This window comes from Sinocyclocheilus anshuiensis, unplaced genomic scaffold, assembly GCF_001515605.1.
Source record: "Sinocyclocheilus anshuiensis isolate Anshui unplaced genomic scaffold, SAMN03320099.WGS_v1.1 scaffold880, whole genome shotgun sequence".
NCBI lineage: Eukaryota > Metazoa > Chordata > Actinopteri > Cypriniformes > Cyprinidae > Sinocyclocheilus > Sinocyclocheilus anshuiensis.
This window is the reverse complement of record NW_015548254.1, coordinates 219,550-230,515: the sequence shown is the minus strand read 5'-3', so window position 1 is coordinate 230,515 and position 10,966 is coordinate 219,550.

Sequence of the window (10,966 nt, the reverse complement as noted above, 5' to 3'; positions counted from 1 at the left end):
ATATAATTAAAATATATTATACATTACATTAAAAAACATTTACATAAATATTATTCGTGAAAATATTTAAATAATTCACATTTGAAATAAAAGCATATAATTGAAAAAAATAACATTTAATATATTAAATTAGGTAATTTTAAATATATGTAATTTGTTTGTTTAGGACAGCTGTCAAGCTACCAAAATAAATAAATAAATAAATAAATAAAAACCTTCATTAAAGTATTGTTAAAATGAAGACTATTATGCATATGCTAAGTTTTCTAAAGTCATATGATAACTTTGTGTAAAGAACAGATCAACATTATAATTTGCCCTTTTTAATTAATTATTTGTAAGTAATTATTTGCTCTTTTAAACCTCTTAAATTTCATGCACATTTGTGTGCATTCAAATATGGCACATCAAGACGTGTCAAGCAAAGGTTTGATATTTGGTATCACTATCATGAAACCTATCATGACACGTCTTAACGCGTCATATTTGAAAGCCCACTCACAGAATTAACTGATTTAGTAACAAAGTTCTCGTCCAATGTGCAACAATGCAAAGACAAACATCAGCACAGATCAAGTCATATGCATGTTGAGTGTAAGTGTCCATAAAACAGTGGCTGCTAAAGTACCTTTCAAAGAGAGTCAGTGGAGACACTGTGTTACACTTTTAATAGGCTGCATTCAGAGCCTCACGCTGAGAGACTCGGCAGCACCAAACCCCCTTAACAGCCCGTAAACTTTAGAGGGTGTTGATAGTTATCAAGCAGCCGGCCGAGGTGCAAACAACGTGCATGTGAAACAAAATTGTTTACAAACTTAACATTAATTCTACCTTTTTGAAGTAACAGAGATTCTGTTTTGTTTCAGTGGCACTTCAAATGCCTCACAATTCATAATATTTAGTCAGAGGAGTGACGTTTGGCACGTATAACACACAATATCTCAGGTGGAAAAACAATCATCCCCATTAAACAACAGAAGTATTTTCTTTGTTGTTTAAATGGCTACTAAGTGTACTTAACTAATCCGTTTTGATCTGAGATCAAACATTGAGATTTTCAGCTTTAAAATGTAAGCGTTTAGACTTTTCCAACGTTGTTGTTATTTCTTGCTTTGAGGCGCCCGGTGATATTTGTAAACCTTGTGTTAATGTTCACATTGTTTATCTCAACCCTTGGCCTTTTCAAAGTGCAAGTGAGCAGGAGGATGTTGAAAAGATTACTAAGCGACAACTCTGCAACTTGTATCACTTTAGAGGGCAGAGGGCACTTTTCACATCCTCAGGTTTCGTGTTTCAGAGAAACGTTTTCCTTCACTTTGTTCTCACAGAGAGCTGACGAACAACTGAAGACGAATGTGTCACGCAGGACAGTGAATAAATCACTTTATATTTCTTGTTTATTTACATCTCACTGCATGTATTAAGCAGAAAATTAGTCTGGGGGAGTGGGGTAAGTTGAGCCACTTTTCACCTGTGCCTTCTAGGCAAGAGGAAATTAGAGAAAACGGCTTTAATCAACAGGAATGCATGAACAATTTGCATAAATGAGAATCAACAATTTAGTAATGCACAATGCCATTCCTGTTTTATCTTGAAGCAAATTATTAATTTTTATTCCTGGAGGGCCGAATTTTTTTTACTTTACCAAATAGTAGTATAATATTTTCATGGTTAATAATGTCTTTATTTATTGGAAGTTAAAATATTTCTAAGAAATGCTATAATATTAATTATAATAATTAATTATAAAAATAAAAAAAGACAACATTATAATATAAAATAAAATAAATGTATTTTTAAAATATAAAATACATTCAAAGATAAATTAAAAATGTATTAAAAAATATTATTTCAACATACTAAATAATATGTATGTACTTTAACAAATGAACAAGAAATCAATTTATAACGTTAAATGAATGGTTTCTCATACAGCTTGCTGTATATCATTGCATATGATTACAAGATAAAAATACTAAGAATTTTTCCTTTTTTTAGTGGTATAGTAGGTTTCCATCTCTCATCCTTGTAGGTTGTTTCTATAGATTTTGCGGTATTAATTTCCATTTATTACTAACTTGAATGAATGTGATGATGGACTGTTGTTGTTCCAACACTTCATAGGGAGATTATTTACATCCATTCGTGAGTACAGTTAATACAAATATACTGAACATACAACCCTTACAAAAAAGGGAAGAAGTCAAAGAAACACAAACCCATGAAACAATATACTTTTACCACGAGCCATTCTCAAACTTCAAGTCATCAGAATGAGTGTACATTCATCGATAGGCATCTAGAAGCAGGTGTGTCGTAGCACTCAATCCTAGCAAAACAAACGCTGAGGTCTGATTCATGCTGGCCCACACCAGCGCTCGCATCCGTCCTCAGAGACTCTCTCCATACCCACGCAGAGTTTACTATGCTCTAAACTGAGAAGCTGAGATGCGTGTTAGGAATCAGAGGACAACTTTTTGTCATCTTTGAAAAGAGGGAACATAAAGGGGATGAAAGGCTTCCCTCTGCTGGTCTCTGAGACCGCACAGCAAATAAAAACATAATCACTCTCTATCAGACTTTTAAACAAGTCGCTCAACCATGCAGTCTTTTTGGGGGAAACATGAGGCAATGCACTTAATGGAAACAAACTCTACTGAAACTCTACTCTACACAAAACGTTTATAGAATTATAATATATAATATTTTGTTGTTTATAGATTTATTTTACACAAAATCATTTATATGTTGTATATATGACCACTATGTATATATTATAATTATATACTGTATTATCATATATTAAAATATATAAAATTATTAGCTATTAGATTGATTTCTGAAGGATGATGTGAAGACTGAAATAATGACTACTGAAAATTCAGCTTTGCATCATAGGAATAAATTATATTTTAGATTATTTTTTATTTTAGATTGTAAAAAAAGATATTGCACAATTTTACTGTATTTGTGATAAAAAAAAAGCTCCTCAAGGTATATTTTCACTATTTACTGTGTGCTACAGTCAGTTTTGCTCTAAAAACAAGGAAAGCATATGATATAATTAAAGTGCCTTGAAGGTTAGCTTAAGTGAATCCAGCTAATCAGGTCCTTCAGGCTTATTTGAAAACTACATGGTATGTGTGTTGGAGCGGGGTTAGAACAAAACTTTTGAGTTGAATTGAGTTTGACAGCCCTGACCTAAAGCTACCATTTTAGTAAACATTTTTCATTAATGATTCTAATTAAAAAAAAGCTCCTCAAGGTATATTTTCACTATTTACTGTGTGCTACAGTCAGTTTTGCTCTAAAAACAAGGAAAGCATATGATATAATTAAAGTGCCTTGAAGGTTAGCTTAAGTGAATGTGAAAAATAACTCAATTGCATATTTTAAAGAAATGGTTTCCAGTGTTTTAAGTACATATCAGATGCAGAGCAGATAAGGGAAAGTCCATCCTGTGTAAACAGTGTATGCTGGGGGGTCTCGGTGTTGGGGGTAGTTATCAGTTTAACACTTCTCCTGGAGCCTCAGCTGGTTCCTGTCAAGTCTGCATGAGAGACCCCCTATAGACTAGGTCTAATCGGTTCACCCAGACCAGGTTTACTAGGAGCAGCTCTGAACAAAGAGAGAAGACTTTTGTCTAAGTTCAGTCTGCTTTTTCACTTCTATATTACTCCTTTGAGTAACAGACGTGACGAGCCAAAGGAAAATGTGTTAAGACTTTTAGGCTGCGTTTATACTGTGTTTTAATGCTTAATGCACACATCTGAAATTTTGGCACATACCTTAAGGGGATAGTTCACCCAAAAATGAAAATCAAATCTGTAAGACATTCTTTCTTCTTGTGGAACACAAAAGAAGATATTTTGAAAAATGTCTCAGGTTTTTTGTCCATACAAAGAAAGTCAGTTATTTTGGACCCCATTCACTTTCATTATATAAACAAAAACTTCTTCAAAAGTATTTTTTATTCTTCTAAATATTGTCTTATGTGGTATTCTTTTCCATCCTATTACAATAAATGTGGACTGAATCTTTGAAGCTCCAAAATGACAAAAAAACACCATTAAAGTACAAAAAAATGTGGTGCATACGGCTATTGCTCTATATCATAAGTCTAATGAAGACAAATGATAGCTTTGTGTGAGGAACAAACTGAAATTTAAGTTCTTATTCATTAAAAATCTTGTCATCCAAGTCGGATCATTCTAGTGGATAACCATGAATTATTTGACTTTCTAGTGAATGATTCATTCATAGATCTGATATCAGATGCATATCAGAGTTAGAGACACATATAAGAATAGAATTGTTTGACGGGGAAATTTGGCCACATTTAAAACATTTTGAATGCCTTATTTCTGTTTGATTTCCCCTGTGGTATTTTTTTTTTCTGCAGTCACCCAATGGATCTTTTCTTTGAATTTCCTTTGAAACTGTGCTTGTGAGAGAGAAAAAACGTTCTTTAAGTGATGGCGAGACGTTTACTTTGTGGCATTGAGTGTCGGATTCTGGCACCCCCCCCAATATGCATTTTTTCCCCTTCTTTCTATAAAACAAAAGCTGTAAACACTCTGCCCCAGAAACTCCCACCCCACACTTCCATTCTGCAGATGGTAGATATTTGTCAAGTGCATATTTTGAATTTTGCCCCATCTCCATGGACCCTGATGTCGGGGTAGAGGGGGCTCATTGTTTGCTTGTTTGAGGCAGTATTCGACTGAAACGCCATAGGGTCAGGGTTTAGTCTGGTTAGCTTATCCTCCTGTTGGCCTCTGCTGGTAGATGTCATACAGCAATTGGACCTAAAAAGAATCTTTATCTATTGACTGTCATTTAAAATTAGCTGTGTGTTCTTATATAAGAATGGGATTGGAATGGGAATGCTACTGGATTGTTTTCTCCAGGTATTATAGAACTAAGTAGAACAAGATTGAAGATTAAAGGTCTTGATCTTCCAAATCTGGGACACTGAAGGAACATAAATCATCTTATGTGATAAAGAGATGACATTAAATACACTGATTATGGGCCATCTGTGAGAATGAAGGGATTTGAGTAAGTAATTTGGGGAAAGTATTCCTGAGATTCTTTCTTGACTGACAGTCAGTAAAGATCGTGGCAGGCCGAGACAGGGCGCATTACATCAGATTTAGTTCCTCAGCAGGGCAAGCGCACATCTCGACTCGTGTTTTGCTCGTTGTTGGTGGAAACGTAGCAACCAGAGTGCAAAGTCAGTTTTAATTGACGGTGAATTTCTAATGCTGAGTAGGAGTTTCCCAAAGTCACAAGATAACTATATTTTTTGTAGCTGACGAACATGAAGCAAATGTGCATAAACAGAGTACAACAGATTCAGCATATTTTATGTCTAAATGTATTGCCAAAAGTTTCAACAAATTTAGAAAAAAAAAACAAAAAAATAATATAACAACAAAAACAACAATTATTCTAACTTTCCTAAAAAATCATAAAGCCAACTAATATTGGGAAAAATAATAATATAATATAATATAATATAATATAATATAATATAATCATTTCCTAAATCATAAAAAATCAACTAATTTGGGGGAAAATAAATTCTATTCATTTCTATTATTTCTAAATGTATTAACAAAAATGTCAATGAATTTCTTAGTAAAGACTAATATAATATAATAATCCAAAATGTTCTAAATAATAGAAAGTCAACAAAGTTTGGAGAGAAAAAAAATCTGTTTGATTTTATTATTTCTAAATGTATTTCTATCATGACAACTCTCTGAAGATTTTAGCATGGTAATGGATATGACAATGTTTATGTATTTGGTCTTGGCGGAATAGATCTTCTACGCTGCCGCTGCTGAATTGCTGCTGCTGTTGGTTATTGCTGTTGTTGTAGATTATTGTTGCTGCTGCTGCAAAACAAGTACAGGAACTTGCTACTGCCAGTACATACTTCGATACATTGCTGTGAGTATTTAAGACATACTGCTGCTGCACAAATAGTATATAAAATAACCCATAGCAGATCTATACAGGTGGAGCTGGGGAAGGTGGAGGGTTTCAGAGGAACTCTGAAAGTGCGCTGCGATTTTGCTAACCAAGTTCATTGGCTGTGTACACAACATCAACCAATCGGCTTGTGCCAAGTAGTTTAACGCTGTGAATATCATCAGTTTACGTCGGACCCATCTGTCTGCGCCATCTAGAGTTTCATGACAGAATTTGACATTGCAAAAACATCAATGAATTTCTGACAAAATAATAATATAATATAATATAAAATATAATATAATATCAAAAACCTAAAAAATTCTATTCTATTCTAATGATTGTCGTTGACACAGATAGGCTAATATTGGGTCCATAAACTTCCTATTAAACTTATTTGTGGTCAAGACTCACTTAGGCTCATTACGGAGCATTACATTTCCCTCTCACTGCTGAAATGGAAGACAGACATATTAAAAGCACATTTCTGTGATATAATCGGGGAGGAGGAATTTCCTTCTGGTCAGCCAAAAAGCTGCAATTGGAAGCAGGTGCTGCATGTTCATTAGAGCAGAACTCTGTCTTCCCCTGATGCTCTGAACACAATCACCATTGCTCTCTTCTCCTCCGTATGCAGCGACAAGTGGTCTATACGCTGGTCATTTAACCCTTAGCCGCATTACATGCGTAATTATGGACAATGATTGCACGCAATTTAGATGAAAAGGATGTTTAAAGTGTTCATTTTGTTTGAACAGAACAGTGAGGCGCCTTTAAGTAGCATCAAATTGTCAATCAAGCCGAAATGCTTTTGACTGAGACTTTAAACCTGCAATTTTCTTCTTCCAAGTTGAGTATTTAAAACAAATTGCAGAAAAATGCACTATAGCCTACATTTATTGCTGTAATATTTATGCCATACTTTTTTGTCATGTTTTCTTAAAAACTTGGCAACCATTTTGTATTGTGCATGTTGATTTCCATGTATTCGGATATTATTTGTGTTTTTATAGAGGTGAATGCTGTTGTTCATGTCTGAAATTGAGCCGTATTTTGTGTTTTGAGTTGGTATATAACATACAAAAAAGAGACTGAACAGACATCTACGCAAATAAATGAAAAATGTTGATGAATGATGCTGTCAAATTACTCTAGTTGAGTTTAGATGTAAACATTCTGTTTCTGCCTACAGTTATTTTTCTATGTTGAACACGTTTACTTTTGTGATTCCCAGGTCTTTTGGTAATTTAGCTGAAGCTGGCTGGTTCTCAAATCTCTGACGGCCATTTTGAAATGTAATGGGCACCTATAAGCACCGTTAAAGTGTCAGCCTCTCAACACCCGCTGTTTCTGAGAAGACACTAAAAACATGATCCACTCTCGATTCGACAGCCGGATAACAAGACGAGTAATTTAGGTCTGATTGAGGCTGCTTTGAAGATGGATCCCAGATGGTAAATGCAACTCTCTGTCTAATAAAGGTTAAGACTCCCATTGTTTTGACTTTCATCTTATATGTAAAGTTAGATTTTTTTACATATTTTATACATATTTTATTTATTTAAATGGAATATTTCTAACCTATTTAAAGAAGAAATTAAAAAAATATATATTTGAAATTGTTTTTGATTCTAATTAGTCATTTTTAAAGAGCAGTTTGACTATAGTTGAACAACTTTAAAAAAGTGACGCTTATCTTTCTCCCAACACTCTTCCAAACAGATGTTCATTAAAGGGGTCATATGATGTTGCTAAAAAGAACATTATTTTGTGTATTTGGTGTAATGAAATGTGTTTATGCGGTTTAAGGTTAAAAAAACACATTATTTTCCACATACTGTACATTATTGTTTCTCCTCTATGCCCCGCCTTTCTGAAACACGTCGATTTTTACAAAGCTCATCGGTCTGAAAAGCAAGGTGTGCTGTGATTGGCCAGCTATCCAGTGCGTTATGATTGGCCGAATACCTCAAGCGTGTGACGGAAATGTTACGTCCCTTACCATACTGTGATGATGCCCTGTCAGGCTGAGGCGATGATTCCAAAACATGAAAACCCATTATAAACGAGGCATTCGTTGCATCCAGTGGGGACATAATTATGGATTATAATGACTTATACTGTCTTTTTACGCGTTGCGTTGCATCGCGTCAAAACACAGCATCACACACGGCGGCCTTCAGTGAGCAGAGGCCAGGGGCTAGAGTGAGGAACGGCCGGAGGGTTAGTAGAAGACCAAACAAAGTAGTTTCGCTTTCACGACGAAGCACACAGCGTCTTCAGGACATGGCTGCAGCGTCAACAATACTACAGCAAGAATAAAAAGTTACGCCTTCTTTCTTTGCGTGAACATTTGGGCGGCGTTATGCAAATCTTCCCAGATAGTGACGTAGGTATGTGGGGGTGTGTTAGAACGAGCCGTTTTAGGTAGGTGTGGCTGACTCTTAACTTTCATAAAGAATATCTCTTTGTATTTGAGACTTTAGTCTTTGCAACTTTACAGATCTTCTTTATGCACCAAGCGCTTGTAACACTCCAAAGAGAAAGGAAAAATTTAAATCGCATCATATGACCCCTTTAACAGATTCTGATAAAGACTAGTTGAACTGACCGATTGTGTTTTCATAAGGGGAGGCAAATCATGCCAGCAAATTTAGGAGGATATTGTGTTTTTAAACAAGCTATTGTACTTGTAAAACTCCCACACTTCTTTTGTCTCTGTCTGCCTGAAGTATCGTCAAATGTGTCTCCAGTGTGGCTGTTTTCGCTTATTTGACTAAACATATTTTTTTTCGCCATTGTTTGCATGCATTTCTCTAATCTGTTCTTTTGAATTTTCCTGTTTGTCTTGGAAACGGTTTGATGAGCAAGCACTTGCGAGGGCTTTTTCCTCCAGTAATAGAGTCCAGGCTATTGCTGCTCCGGCTTTTTTTTTTTGAAGTGAGAGAAGGTCATTTGGCCGAACCATTGTCCGGCAATGTCCTCTGCAACCTCACACCCCAAGCCTCAGGGTCAGACTTCAGGGCTCGTATTCCTCTGAATGCAGGAGCAGATGGTGAAGTGGCTGCTTCATTGGAAACCAACAAAGCAAAACCAACAAGAAAAACACAAGAGGCTCACCAGGACATACCACCATAGTTCCTGTCTGTGTTTTTAAATTACGTCAGCGTAAATACTTAAGACACATTCTTGCCCTTAAAGTATTAGTAAATGTAAAAAATGAAAATTGTCATCATTTACTCACCCTCAGTTCTTGAAGTCTTGTAATATAATGTATGAGTCATATGGACCACTTTTCGGATACATTTATGGTGCTTTCGTGTTATTTATGAATCTTGAAAACTTCAGGAAACATATGGACTAATTGCATGGAAAAGCTAGTGCAATTCTTAAAAAAACAAAACCTTTTTGTGTCCTACAGAATAACTAAAGTCATTCAGGTTTGGAACAACATGATGATAATAATATATTACAGTTGCTTTAATTGTACAAATATTTGCCATCAAAATTACCAAAATGATCTTTTTTTTAATCACATGTATCATGTGAAAAATCTTCGGGAAATGGGACACTGGAGAAAGATGGAGCACTTTTCCTTTCTAAATTTCTTACTCCGCTACTTACATCCCATTTTATGAGCCTCTGGGTGACATTTCCTGTCCTTAAAGGAGTTGTAGAGGTTGGCATGCTTGAACTCTGCGTGTGGTAAACTACCATCCCATCCAGGCAAAGATTCCTCTCTCATTGATTTTCTCTGCAAACAGTAAACAAGAGTTATGCATCCTTAGAGTATTGGCCTATTTTCACAAGCTATTTCTGCTGAAAATGGGCATTCGAAAGTTCTGACATTGTTTTTAGATATGTAGTCTACTATGGTAGTTGACTTGGCACTAATTCAAACAAAGGCTCTTCATTGGTCTTGTGTGTAACCGGCCCTTGCAGCAATAATTCTCAACCCTGCCCCTACATCTAAAAACAAACTTGCTAATTTTTCCTTCCATCCAAGGCCAGATTAGTCCTCATTAATCCCAGGAGTGTGTAATTATGACAAAGATAAAGTTAGCCTTAAAATAGCTGCTAATGGTGACCTTGGCTATGCCCATCAGGTTAATGTTTCCATGATATGTTACTTTGGCAATGCTCTGGTCACAAGAGAGCTGCCAAGAGATTCTTCATTTCTTGCCACATCCTGTTTATCATGCTGAGATCTTTAGCCAAAGATTAATTATCTTTAGTGATCTTACTCAACTGGGCCTAGAACTGTAGGATAGGGTTGTAGGATGTGGACTTGCAGTTTCTTGGCCTTCTCTTAAGCATATCCACGGTTCTGAGAGATGCTTGACACACCCTCTGTGTATTTTTTTCAAAGTCCACACTTTTGCGTACATCCAGGGGTGTTCTTGGAGGAGAGTTTAGCTTCAGCCCTAATTAAACACAAGCTAATCAAAGTCTTCAAGATCACTAGAAATTTCCAGGCGGGTCTGTTGGAGCTCGACTCTGCAGGAAAGTGGACCTCCAGGAGCAGAATTGGACACCCCTGTATTATGTCACCAAAGTGTCGAGAAGAATACCACAAATTAAGCATTTGAAATAGAGTCAGAGTGATGTTGACCTTTTCCCAAATTAAGCATTAATGTGGACTTGCGCCTTTGTTGTGTATCTGTGAAGTCCACGAGACTGTAGGGAATCATTTGATGTTTCAAAAGTGTACTTTCAGTCGCCACCAAAGCAGCCTAATGAAGCCCAAACTGCTGCGTAACTCACATTAGTATTCTACCCAGCAGTCCATGTGACAATATGTCATCATAGCGTGGACGTGGTAGGAGGACTCAGGGCGCCATAGGTGAACGACACATTCAGTCTTGGTTACGGGTGAGCAGGTCTAAGCCTGAAGTGAATTCTCCGTTTGTTTTGTGTCTCTGCCTGAATCAACAGTATGCGGGTGGGTTAGCCATCTGCTGACAGATAAACAGTGTGGAGAAAGGGG